The 13063-nt window shown below is 38.8% G+C and overlaps 1 long non-coding RNA gene across 2 annotated transcripts in view; it reads left to right on the forward strand.

Annotated features, from left to right (window-relative positions):
• The first annotated feature begins 109 nt into the window (after positions 1-109).
• LOC119065023 (uncharacterized) overlaps positions 110-13063 on the forward strand; it is a 16311-nt gene continuing 3357 nt past the window's right edge. The window contains exons 1-3 of one of the 2 annotated variants that reach the window (XR_008390599.1): positions 110-202; positions 1732-1808; positions 12150-12236. This is a non-coding gene — a long non-coding RNA (uncharacterized LOC119065023). Of the gene's footprint in view, positions 224-1731; positions 1809-12149; positions 12237-13063 lie in introns of both variants that reach the window. The other variant, XR_008390600.1, reaches the window with a different exon arrangement.

Raw genomic sequence — 13063 nt, forward strand, 5'->3', positions numbered from 1 at the left:
CCAGACTGCGGAGCGCAAACCTAGGTGGCCGTGACTGCTGCGCAGAAACAGCCGGAGAGACTGGGACAACCGCAGAGGTACTGCCAGGAAGTGTCGCGAGAGCTGGACGGACTCGCGCGAGATGTGCCTCCACCCTGCGGGCAGAGAGTCGGAGGGCTAGGCGTGCGGCTCCTAAGTGCACCGCACTCTTCGCTACGAGCGGGTGCGGCGTTTTAAAGAGGAGGTAGTTGAAAGGCGGGGATGGGGAAGGTGACCTCCTAGCTGTCAGGCAGTACGTGGTATTTCACTGAAATGAGGGAGGAAAGCTAAACCTCCTCACTTAATACATGGGAAAACAGGCCCCCTGACCCGCTAGTACCCCGGCTAACCCTAACCCTACTAAAGGGCCTGAAATGATGCGGGAAGCCACTTCCCTGGTGAAAAATGGGACGATAGGGTGCTAGTCGCAGCTGTCCCTATCAAGACCTTAAACTGAGTAGTAACATTGCCCAGCTCTCTTGAGTATTTGAGTTTATGGAAGATCTCAATTCCTTTGGGGAATAATGAGATAGCTCCCTATTTTCTAACTAGATTATAGGGCAAAGGTTTTGAGAATGTTTTTCAGTTTCGTTATTTCTTCACAAACCGAGAAAAAGGGAAACTGAAAGAGGGAACTTTTATAACATTAATTCTCCTGTAGATTAACAGCCAGAAATGTATTTGTCAAAATATTAACAAATTTATACCTTCTAAAATTTATAGCACCTAAATAATTTATGTTTTCTACCAAGAGGATGAAGAAAGCCAGGACTGTGCCCCATTCTCTAGGATCTTGTCAGATGATTAGCTAATATTATAAACTAATAATAGTACTATCACTTAGCTCTTACTTTGTAGGTATAGGTGTAAAGTAAGCATTTTGCAAGTATAATCCCATTAAGTCCTCACTGCAACCTGATGAAGCAGGTACTATAGTTATCTTTATTTGCAGAGGTAAAATGACTCACCCAAAGTCATACTACCAGCAAGTAGAGCCAAAATCATAGTCTGTCTTCACAGCCCGCACCTAAACAACTTAACTGAAATCAGTCAGTTAAGTAACAATTAGAACCTGAATTTTAGTTCTCTATCTTCAGATGGCAGAACTGTAATTTTAATTTAGGTCCTCTGTCGCTAAATTCCACTGTATCTTCCATACCAGCCGTTCTCAATTATTTTTGTCTCAGGACCCTAAAAAATAATGTTTGTATGGTTTATATCTATCACTATTTACTGTACTAGAAACTAAAACTGAGAAATTTAAAATATATTAATTCACTTTAAAGCAATAGTAAAAACCCTTTTTGTGTAAATATTTTTATAAAAAGTAACTATTTCCCAGCCGTAACAAGTGTAGCTCAGTTGGTTGTCATCCTGCAAACCGAAAGGTCATAGGTTCAATTCTTGTCGCGGCAAATGCCTGGATTCTGGGCGGTCCCCAGTCAGGGCATATGGGTTTGTATGAGAAGCAATTGCCTGATGTTTCACACATCGATCTTTCTATCCCTCTATTTCTCCCTCCTGTCCCTTTTAAGAATAAATGAATAAATTAAAATTTTTTTAATAAATAACAATAACTATTTTCCAAAATAATTTTAAAATCAGAGAAAATAATGACATTTCACATTTTTGTAAATTTCTTTAATGTATGGTTTAATAGAAAACCATTGGATTCTCAAATTTGCTTCTGCATTTAATCTGTTGCAATTTTAGTTGTGAAGTATACGAAGACAGCCTCAACCAACTATGTGCAGTTGGAGAAGGAAGATGTATTTTCATAGCATTTTCAGGTAACCATGGATATTCTTTTTAATACACTAAAATTAAATTGTAGGACTCCACTCCAGGAACACAAAACACCCAATTAAAAAATGGGCAATAGACTTGGACACTTCTCCAAGGAGGACATACAGAGGGCCCATAGACATATGAAAAGATGCTCAGCACTACTAGCCATCAGAGAGATGCAAATTAAAACCACAATGAGATAACACCTCACACCAGTCAGAATGGCCAACATAAATCAACAAGTGTTGGAGAGGATTCGGAAAAAAGAGAACCCTAGTGCACTGTTGGTAGGAATGCAGACTGGTGCAGCCGCTGTGGAAAACAGTATGGAATTCCCTCAGAAAACTAAAAATGGAACTGCCTTTGGACCCAGCAATTCCACTGCTGGGATTATACCCTAACAATCCTGAAACACCAATCCAAAAGAGCCTATGCACCCCAATGTTCACAGCAGCACAATTTATGATAGCCAAGTGCTAGAAGCAACCTAAGTGCCCATCAGTAAATGAATGGATCAAAAAACTATGGTACATTTACACAGTGGAATTTTATGCAGCAGAAAGAGGGAGCTCCTACCCTTTGTGACAGCATGGATGGAACTGGAGAGCATTATGCTAAGAAATAAGCCAGGCGGTGAGGGACAAGTACCATATGATCTTACCTTTAACTGGAACATAACAAAAGAAAACAGCAAACAAAATATACCCAGAGACATCAAAATTAAGAACAATCTAACAATAGCCAGAGGGGTGGGGGAAGGGGACAGTGGAGAGAAGGGTTTTCAAGAACTACTATAAAGGACACATGGACAAAACTAAAGGGGAGTGTGGAAGCAAGGGAGAGAAGGGGGTTTGGTTGGGGGAGGGAGAGTGGTGGGGAAAAGATGCAGACAGCTGTAATTGACCAACAATTCAGTAATTTTTAAAAAATTAAATAAAATTGTAGCTTCTTAAAATTTAGGAGCAATATGGAATCTTGAAAATATATCAGTAAACTTTTTGTACTCTGATACATTAAAATCCACTAGTCTATCTGGCACTCTGAATGGATCTTTTACCTGTAAATGATTTATGACATCACCTTGATGTTGGTCTTTTGGAAAATTTCAGTTCACTTGAGCTATGCAGTCTTCCAAGTGTTAACACATTTAATTATACATTTTTATTTTATTTTTCAAAGATTTTATTTATTTACTTTTAGGAAGAGATGGAAACATTGATGTGTGAGAGATAGACACCCCATGTTTTGCTGTATATAATGCACACCTATGTTTTAGTATTGCCTATGTATACTGCGCATCCTTATTTTTCTCTCAAAACTTTCAGCAAGTGTGCAAGATACTTGGCAAAATATGGTACAGGGATTGGTATAGGCCCCCAGCTGACCTGGCCTACAACCCAGGCATGTGCCCTGACTGATTCTGAGAGCTTTTAATTCCCAGGCCAGCACTCAATCCACTAAACCACACACTCATACTTTTTTTTTTTTAATTACCATGGATCTCATTAAAGTATTTAAGTACTGGGAAGCTGTGAAGCTCACAGCACAGCAAAGTTTTCCAAAATTCTATTTTTCTTTTTGAAAAGGTCAGATTTTATTTACCATTGGCAACAAATACTCAGTTGTTCTCCTTGAAGTGACAGCTCACTTTGTTTTTGTGGGAATTCAGAAAAGCAACCTCAAGATGTGCCTCGGTGCTTTGTGCGTTGTTTTGAGCTAAAGGCAACTGAGGCCCTGTGGGCTCAAGAGAAACTTCTTCCCCCACCAGCCTTAACTATCTTGAAGAATTTGAATGGCGTGCCTTGCCCATAATAAGAGATTATCAGAGATAACCTTTTTGGACCTACTTATAGGGCAGGGCAAACTATAATCATTGAATATGTGCTCTCCCCACAATGATCTTCTGAAGCCCCAACGTGCCTTAACCTCATCCCTACCTGGATCAGAATGTTGTATATACCCATTTTCCCTTTCCGTCTAAGCCTCTCACGTATGTGGGGTTCCTATAATACAAAATCAAATCTGATTTTTTCTTGTAGGTCGCTCTCTCATTTGATATGATTATTAGGCTAGCTAAAAGAACCAGAGGAAGGAAAAGGGAATTTTCCCCCATTCCCATATATTCAAAAGAAGTTTTGCCAAATAGTTAACTCTGAATTGCCATGGGTTGTTAATTGTACTTTCAAATGAAAATGTTCCATGAAAAAAAGAGTAGCTGGCTCAGTAATCAATTCAAATAACCAGTCAAGTACTTTTTCCTCAAGAGACCAGCATACTTCTGTATGTGGAATTGTTTTATGCACACTATTTTGTCACATAGAGTATGAAAAAGTGTGAACTCCAGGGTTGAGTTATAAAATTAAACTTTGCTGCTTCATGAAGAATATTCTGAAATGAAACTGGCACTATTTTTTATTATGAATGCATGGTAGTGGACAATAACCGAGATAGTACAATTTGTTTCCACTGCCGTAATTCCTGCTAAGGTGCCAGCAGTTTTACCCACCATCGCTTTTGCAACAACAGTCAACACCTCAAAAAGGCAAATCGTGTCTTAGTATTATTAAGGAAATAGTTTTGTGTTTGTGATCTCTGAAAAGGTTTCTAAGACAAGCCCTCCTCCACCCCAAAGACCGTGGACCAACCCTTGAGAACTACAGCAATTAAATGTGTCCATTCTGGGGCTTGGAATACAAAAGTAATGAATAATACCATACTTACCTTGAAGGAGGTCACAGGAGAGTCGTGCAAGTAAACAAGTAAATTTTGTTGCATGCTATAACAGACAGGGACCAGATACACTGATAGTTACAAAAGACTAATCAAAAGTCCAGCCATACCTCCAGAAATTCTTTCAGTAGGTCTTTGGTGGGATTCAGGAATCTGCATTTAAGCAAGCATTCCAGATGATTTAGATGCAGATAGTATGAAATCTACAATTTGAGCAACATTGCCTTAAGCAGTGTAAATTTCAGGTTCCCCAGAAGGCCCACTAAGTAGTTTCAGAGAGAATGTCTTACCATATCTCTCAAAAACCACTACTTAGTTTCACTGGCTATTGTTTGCCACTGTATATCAAATCTACCAGCAAAGATTTAAAAGGGAAAATCTGAAATAAACTCTACTTTTTATCTTTCAATTCTCTAGTGCAGGAGGCAGGAAATTTTTTTATTATAAAGGACCAAATAAGTATCTTAGCCTCTGTGGGCCATAAGGTTTCCAATATAACTAATCAGTTCCCCTGTTGTAGCCAAAAGCAGCCAGCAGCAATATGTAAATCAATACGTATGGCTGTGTCCCATTAAAACATTACTTATAAAAACAGGCAGTGGGTTAAATTTGGCCTTTGGTGGTAGTTTGCTGACTCCATGCTCCAGTGCGAAAGTTAACGCTAATGGCCAGTAATTCCCTAAAGAGCGAAAGCAAGAGTCTGAGGGTCAAATGGATGTCATATCCAAAGTTGGAATAATTTTAGGCATCAATATTAAATTCTCATTTCTTCCCAGAATAAACCATATTTCAATGAGCGTCTATTAAGGCATTAGGTGGTACAAGGATACAGTTCTGGGATGTTAAAGTCCTCAATCCCTGGTGGATACCTTGGCATCTACAGTTGAAAAAACTTCTCTGATGCTCTGACTATAAAAATAACAAGACCAGGGCTTTGGGCTGTGACAGTGATTCTTAAACCCTAATGAATGTTAGAGTATGGGAAGCAGATTCTTTAAAATGTAGATTTTCAGATCCAACAAAGAAAGATTCTATATAGTTAATGAGAGAGGTCATGAATCTACATTTTGATCAAGAATATATAGCTGCTGGCCCTGGCTGGTGTAGCTCAGTGGATTGAGCATGGGCCTGTAAACCAAAGGGTTGCTGGTTCAATTCTCAGTCAGGGCACATGCCTGGCTTGCAAGCCAGGTTGCCAGTACAGGGCATGTGAGAGGCAACCACACATCGATGCTTCTCTCCCTCTCCTCTCTTTCTCCTTCCCTTCCTCTTTAAAAATAAATAAATAAAAATCTTTTAAAAATTAAAAAAAAAGAATATATAGCTGCTACTGTGACGCAGGGTGCTTAAATCAGGAACACAGAAGACCTGAGCTATACAGCTATTTCAACTGTTGGAACTAGAAGGAAACTTAGACACATCCGGGGTGATATTCTCTTCCAGCACAAATTTGGTGGTTTTTATAAGTCCACAACCTTTCATGAGAATACATTTTATTAACTTACAGCCACAACTGAATAGTTCCTGCCTTTTTCAACTTGAATAATCTTTGTTTGTTTGTTTGTTTTTGAGGAAAGAAAATTATACTTGCCTTATGATTTCCCTGTCATACTTCACTGAGGGCTTTTGATTTTGAAAGCTGATAACCTGATATGTTCAGTTTGCACTGTGCGGCAAGGTGGCTGTTCTTTAGCTCACAGAGGTTTCCATCAAGCCAAGTCCTCTTGGCTAGGGTGGTCAGACTGAGCAAATATTAATGTAGCAATGCAAATGTAAAATGTAACACTGTTAGGGAAAAAAACAGGAACAAATCTTTAGGAACTGCTTGTATGCAAGGAGTTTTTTAAAGACCTGACACCAAAGTCCAACCCTTAAAAAAGGAAAACTGAAATAGGATTTCATCGATGAAAACGTCTGCTCTGTGAAACAATCTGTTAAGATGATGAAAAAACAAGCCCTGCACACGTAGCTCAGTTGATTAGAGCATCTTCCCAATATGCCAGGGTTGTGGGTTTGAGCCCCGCTCAGGGCATATACAAAAATCAACCAGTGAATGCATACATGAGTGGAACAACAAGTCGATGTTTCTTCTCTAACAAAATCAATTAACAAAAAAATTTTTTAAGATGAAAAGAAAAACTATAGACTGGAATAAAATATTTATAAACCATATATCCAGCAAAGGATTAGTATCTAGAAAACAAGGAATTCTTAAAATACAGCAATGAAAACAATGGACCCCAAATTTGGTTCCAATACCCTTTCTTCAATAAGAGGAACCAAGGCTTCTTGAAGAAATAACTGATTCTAGGACAAGAACAGGAAATACACAAGATGAGCCTGAAGAAACTTGTCGTGCCGTAAAGTAAGAAGGGACTCAGAATGAAGAAGAAAAAGAAAAAGCCACACAATGAAGGGGTATGTCAAAAGGACAAAACTCAAAGAGATCCCAATGGCCAAAGCAAGACAATTTGAGGGACAAAATGAGGTAGTATTAGATCATAACACAAAGTATCAAATAAGTGAATCCATACTGGTATGATTGATTAAACAAATAGCCCCAACCAGTGTGGCTAAGTTGGTTGGGCATCAGTCTGCAAAGTGAAAGGTCAGGGCACATGCCTGGGTTGCTGGTCATCCACAGTTGGGGCACGTCCAAGAGGCACCCCAGTAGCCAACTGATGACTCTCTCACACATAGACGTTTCTCTCCCTCTAAAAATAAATAATATTTTTTAAAAAACAAATAAATTAATAAATGAGAGAGAATAGACAAATCTCCCTTGCAGGAAAATTTCAAATAATTTATAGAGATAATGCTCTCAAGGAGGTGGAGGCTAATTACCCCTCCCCTTAAGTGCAGAATTGAGTACAGTGACTGTCTTCCAAAGAGCACAGTATTGAAAAGGGGGGAAGAAAAGCAACTTTATAGTAGAGAAACCTGACAAACACTGCCTCAGCCAGGTAATTGAGGTATCAATAGTATCAGTTACATTGATAGTATATACATTTGTTATATGATGAGAAGGGCACTTACCTCTATGGCACATAAACCCACAACCCCAGCATAATTATGAGAAAAACAGACAAATCCCAGTTGAGGAGCATTCTACAAAATATCTAACCAGTACTCTGTAGGACTGTCAGAGTCATCAAAAATAAGAAAAGTCTGAGAAACTGTCACAGGCAAGGGACTCCTAAGGAGATACAGAATCCTGGAAGAGGAAAAACATGTTACGCAAAAAACTAAGAAAATCTGAATATAGTATACGGACTTAAACTAATTTAAAGTGCTAATAACAGAGACTTCTGGCCAAGACAGAGGTGTAAATAGATACACTGTTCCTCCTCGCACAACCAAATGAATAACAAATTTAAAAACAAAAAACAACCAGAACTGACAGAAAATCAAATTCTATGGAAGTCTGACAACCAAGGAGTTAAAGAAGAAACATTCATCCAGACCAGTAGGAGGGGCAGAGACAGGCTGCTGGTCCAAGAGGCCTCGGGGCATGAAGCACCAAGCACTGGGGCAGCGGGAAGGGCAGCAGCTGGTGGAGGTGGAGTGGGTGGTCCCACATTTGCATGCAGATTAAGCCCAGAGGAACAACTGGGGAGCAAGACAGAATGCACAACCTAGGGTTCCAGTGCTGGGAAATAAAACCTCAAAACCTCTGGCTGAAAACACCTGTGGGGGTTGAGGCAGCAGGAGAAACTCCCAACCTCACAGGAGAGTTTGTTAGAGAGACCTACAGGGTCCTAGAACGTACACAAAAACACCCATCCAGGAATCAGCATCAGAAGGGCCCAATTTGCTTGTGGGTAGTGGAGGGAGTGAAAGCCAGACGAGAGCTGAGCAAGCAGCACTGTTCCCTCAGGCCCCGCCCCCACAGACAGTGCCACTACGCAGTGACGTGGGTTGCCCCACCCTGGTGAACACTTAAGGCTCTGCTTATTACTACGTAACAGACAGAGAGAGACAAAAAATATATATGGCCCAAGTGAAAGAACAAATCAAAGCTCCATAAAAAATACAATTAAGCAACAAAGAGATAGCCAAGCTATCAGATGCACAGTTCAAAACACTGGTAATCAGGATGCTCAAAGAAATGGTTGAGTATGGTGGCAAAACAGAGGAAAAAGTGAAGGCTATGAAAAGTGAAATAAAGGACAATGTACAGGGAACCAACAGTGACAGGAAGGAAACTGGGACTCAAATCAATGGCTTGGACCGTAAGGAAGAAATAAACATGCAACCAGAACAGAATGAAGAAACAATTCAAAAAAATGAGAAGAGGCTTAGGAACCTCTAGGACATCTTTACACGTTCATTCCAACTTCCAAATCACAGGGGTGCCAGAAGGAGAAGAGTAAGAGCAAGAAATTGAAAACTTATTTGAAAAAACAATGAAATTCTCCATTTTGGCAAAGGAAATAGACTTCCAGGAAGTTCAGAGAGTCCCAAAGAAGTTGAACCCAAGGAAGACATACTAAGGCACATCATAATCACATTATCCAAGATTAAAGATAAGGATGGAATCTTAAAAGCAGCAAAAGAAAAGGAAACAGTTACCTACAAAGGAGCTCCCATAAGGCTATCAGTTGATTTCTCAAAAGAAACCTTCCAGGCAAGAAGGGGCTGGAAAGAAGTATCCCATGTTGAAAGGCAAGGACTTACATTCAGGATTACTCTATCCACCAAAGCTATCATTTAGAATGGGAGGGTAGATAAAGTGCTTCCCAGATAAGGTCAGGTTAAAGGTGTTCATAATCACCAAGCTCTTATCATATGAAATGTTAAAGGGACTTACATAAGAAAAAGATGATGATAAAAAATATGAACAGTAAAATGACAACAAACTCACGACTATCAACTGAACCTAAAAACAAAAACAAACTAAGCAAACAACTAAAACAAGAACCAAATCACAGAAATGGAGATCACATGGAAGGTTATCAGTGGGGCGGGTGCAGAAATGGAGTAAAATGTACAGGGAATAAGAAGCATAAATGATAGGTACAAAATAGACAGGGGGAGGTTAAGGACAATATAGTAAATGGAGAAGCCAAAGAACTTATATGTATGACCCAGGGACATGAACTAAGGTGGAGGAATCCTGGTGGGAGCGGGGGTGCAGGGCAGAGGGGAATAAAGGGGAGAAAAAAGTGGGACAACTGTAATAGAGTAATCAATAAAATATATTTAAAAAAATTTTTGACACCAAATACTGGCAAGGATGCAGAGAAACTCATACATTGCTGGTATAGCCACTCTAGAAAAGTTTGGTAGTTTCCTAAAAAAATTAAACATGCAACTACAGTATGACCCAGAATCACACTCCTTGGCATTTATCCCCCAGATAAAAACTATGTCCACACAAAAACCTGTACATGAATGTACATAGCAGCTTTATTTATAAGAACTTCAAACTGGAAACAACCCAGGTGTCCTTCAATAGGTGAACAGTTAAAACTGTGGTACATCCATATCATAGACTACTACGTGGCAATTCAAAAAACAAACCTGCTGATCAGGAAATAACTTGGCTGAATCTCAAGAGAATAATGCTGAGTGAAAAGAAGCCAATCTCTCTAATGGTTATGTAATGTGTAATTCTACTTATAGAACATTCTTGAAATGACAAAATTTAGAAATGGAGAAAAGATTAATGGGTTTAGTATGGTAGCAAAGGAGAAGCAGGTATGGCTATAAAAAGGTCAACAGGATTAAAAATTGTGATGATGGAAGTGTGCTATATATTAAAGTCAATATCCTGGCTGTGACACTGCAGGAAAGTTTGCAAGATATTCCCATTGAGGGAAGTTGGGTAAAGGGTACAAGAAAGCTCTGCATCACTTCTTAAAACTGCACATGAATTTACAATTATCTCAAAATAAAAACTTCAATTAAAAAAATACAGTACAGTAGTCCCTCCTTATCCACAGTTTCACATTCCATGGTTTCAGTTACCTGTGGTCAACCACAATCTGAAAATATTAAGTGGAAAATCCCAGAAATAAACAATAAGTTTTCAATTGTACACACTTCTGAGTAGCTTGATGAAATCTTACACTGTCCTGCTCCTTCCCTCCTGGGACATGAATCGCCCCTTTGTCCTGCATGTCCACAGTGTACGTATACTACACCCAGATATTTTGAGAGAATCGCCTCTCGGCCTTTTGGCTAAGATCAAGTGTTGAGAGACCACATTCATGAAAGTTTTATTACAACATATTATTATGATGGTTTTACTTTATTATTATTGTTGTTAATTTCTTACTGTGCCTAATTGATACATTACACTTTATCATAATATGTATGTACAAGAAAGAAACACAGTATATGTAGGGTTTGGTACTATTCACAGTTTCAGGCATCCACTGAGGGTCTTGGAACATATCTCCTCCCACATAAGGGGGAACTATTGTATTTCCAGTTAAATGTGAGTTTCAGAAAAATAGTAATTTTTAGTACCAGTAGTTCCCATGCAATATTTAGAACACACTTATACTAAAAGATGATTTATTGATCTGAAATTCAAATGTAACTGGGAGTCCTATGTTTCATCTGGCGATACTACTCTTGGCATTAGCTTACAAGATAAAGTACGTATTGCAAAATAAAAGAACATTTAAGGGGTGGCTGAGAGAAAAATGTGCCCTGATCCCAGAAACCCCTAAATCCTCACTCTCAGCAGCTGGCACCTCCTCTGCCTCACATTTCACCACAGCAGATGTGCTACTGCTCATTACTTTCGGAGGAACGCCACACAGAATATAAAGCCCTTCTGTTTTAAACACGAAAGTGAAAATTATCAAGATAAAAATACCCTTCCCAATTTCAGGTTTAAAATAGCCCTCCCACTCCAAGAAAGATGATGATGATGATGATGATAACAAAAACAGAAGAGTCAGGAAGCATTTTCTAAAAATAATTGTGGGTTTCTAGTATAATATACTGTAAAAAAAAATACAACCAAGAACTACCAGACATCTCGGAAATCTCTTTAACATGATAAAGACTGAGATAAAACAGAAAGAAATTTTGGAGGAAATGCATTATTCAATAAGAACATCAAATTATCATTAATATTCTCAAGGATGTAAGATGCTACAACCACAAACAAAAGCAGAATCCTGTAGAAGAACAGAAAAAAATTCTTAGAAATTAAAAATATGATAGAAGAAATATAAAATTCTAGAGCTGCAATATAAAGGTGAGTAAAAGTACAAGGCAAAAAAAATGAAAAACAGAAAACATAAGTAAACCAAAGAACCAGTCTAAGAGGTCTATAACAGAAACAGCAGGAATTCTACAGAGTTAACAGAGATAAGGGTGGTAGAGGGGGGAAATTAACAAACAAACAAACAAACCAAAAAATCACAAGTACTTCATAGGAAGCAAGGGCATGAGTTTCCAGAATGAAATGTGCCCAGCATAAAACAGACCTACGCCAAAGCTATACCTTAGGAAATTTCAGAATAGAGGAAACAAAAATATCCTATAAGGTTCCAGAGAGAAAAATTGGGGTTCTTACAAAGGACCATGAACATACATTTCCAAATATGAATATGCAAGATGTAAACAAATTATGTCCCATGCACCTTTCCCAGGAAACTACTGAAGAAAATACTCCACTAAAATGAAGAATCAAACTAAGAAGGGGAAAGACAGGCTACAGAAAACAGGAAAGCAACATGGTGAGTAGAAGATCCCAGAATAAAAGTTTGTACCAGGAACAGTCCCAGTTCTTTAGTCAGAAGGCTCTAGGATAGACTTTTTCCTTTTGAAACTGGTAAAATATATGTCTGATCATCTTTTTTTTTTTAAGATTTTATTTATTTATTTTTAAAGAGTGGGGAAGAGAGGGAAGAAACATCAGTGTGTGGTTGCCTCTCAAATACCCCCAACTGGGGACCTGGCCTGCAACCCAGGCATGTGTCCTGACTGAGATCGAACCAGTGACCCTTTGGTTTGCAGACCAACACTCAATCCACGAGCCATACCAGCCAGGGTTATCTGAGCATCTTAACAGAAGATTTAGACAAATGATGGATGATTTGAGGTCAAATTAATCATAAGTACATAAGCAAACAAAATAAATAAAACAAATGATTAATTCCAGGGAAAACAAGTGTTGAGGAAAGAGCTCAGTTTACTATATGACTGAGCTCTGTTTAGCATTTACACACTCAACAAAATTACCATATACCTAGACTGAGAAGTTAAGAGGATGGGTATATGTTAGGAGGCAGAGAAACCTAAACTTTCATTCTCTATAACAGACAATCAGTAGAAATGACCTAAAATTGATAAATCAAGAAGAAGCTATTGAAAAATATGGAGATAATTTTTTTTAATTCAATCAAAAGTGGTTGCTTTTGAAGAATTAAAAATGGGAGTGGCACCCTGGCTGGGTGGCTCAGTGGGTTGGAACGCCTTCCCATACACTAAAAAGTTGTGGGCTCTGATCCCTGGTCAGGGCACACACTTAGGCTGCGGCTTTGATGCCCAGTGTGGGTGCATG

The sequence above is a fragment of the Artibeus jamaicensis genome, unplaced genomic scaffold (assembly GCF_021234435.1).
Source record: "Artibeus jamaicensis isolate MK-2021 breed Jamaican fruit bat unplaced genomic scaffold, CSHL_Jam_final scaffold_833, whole genome shotgun sequence".
Classification (NCBI taxonomy): domain Eukaryota; kingdom Metazoa; phylum Chordata; class Mammalia; order Chiroptera; family Phyllostomidae; genus Artibeus; species Artibeus jamaicensis.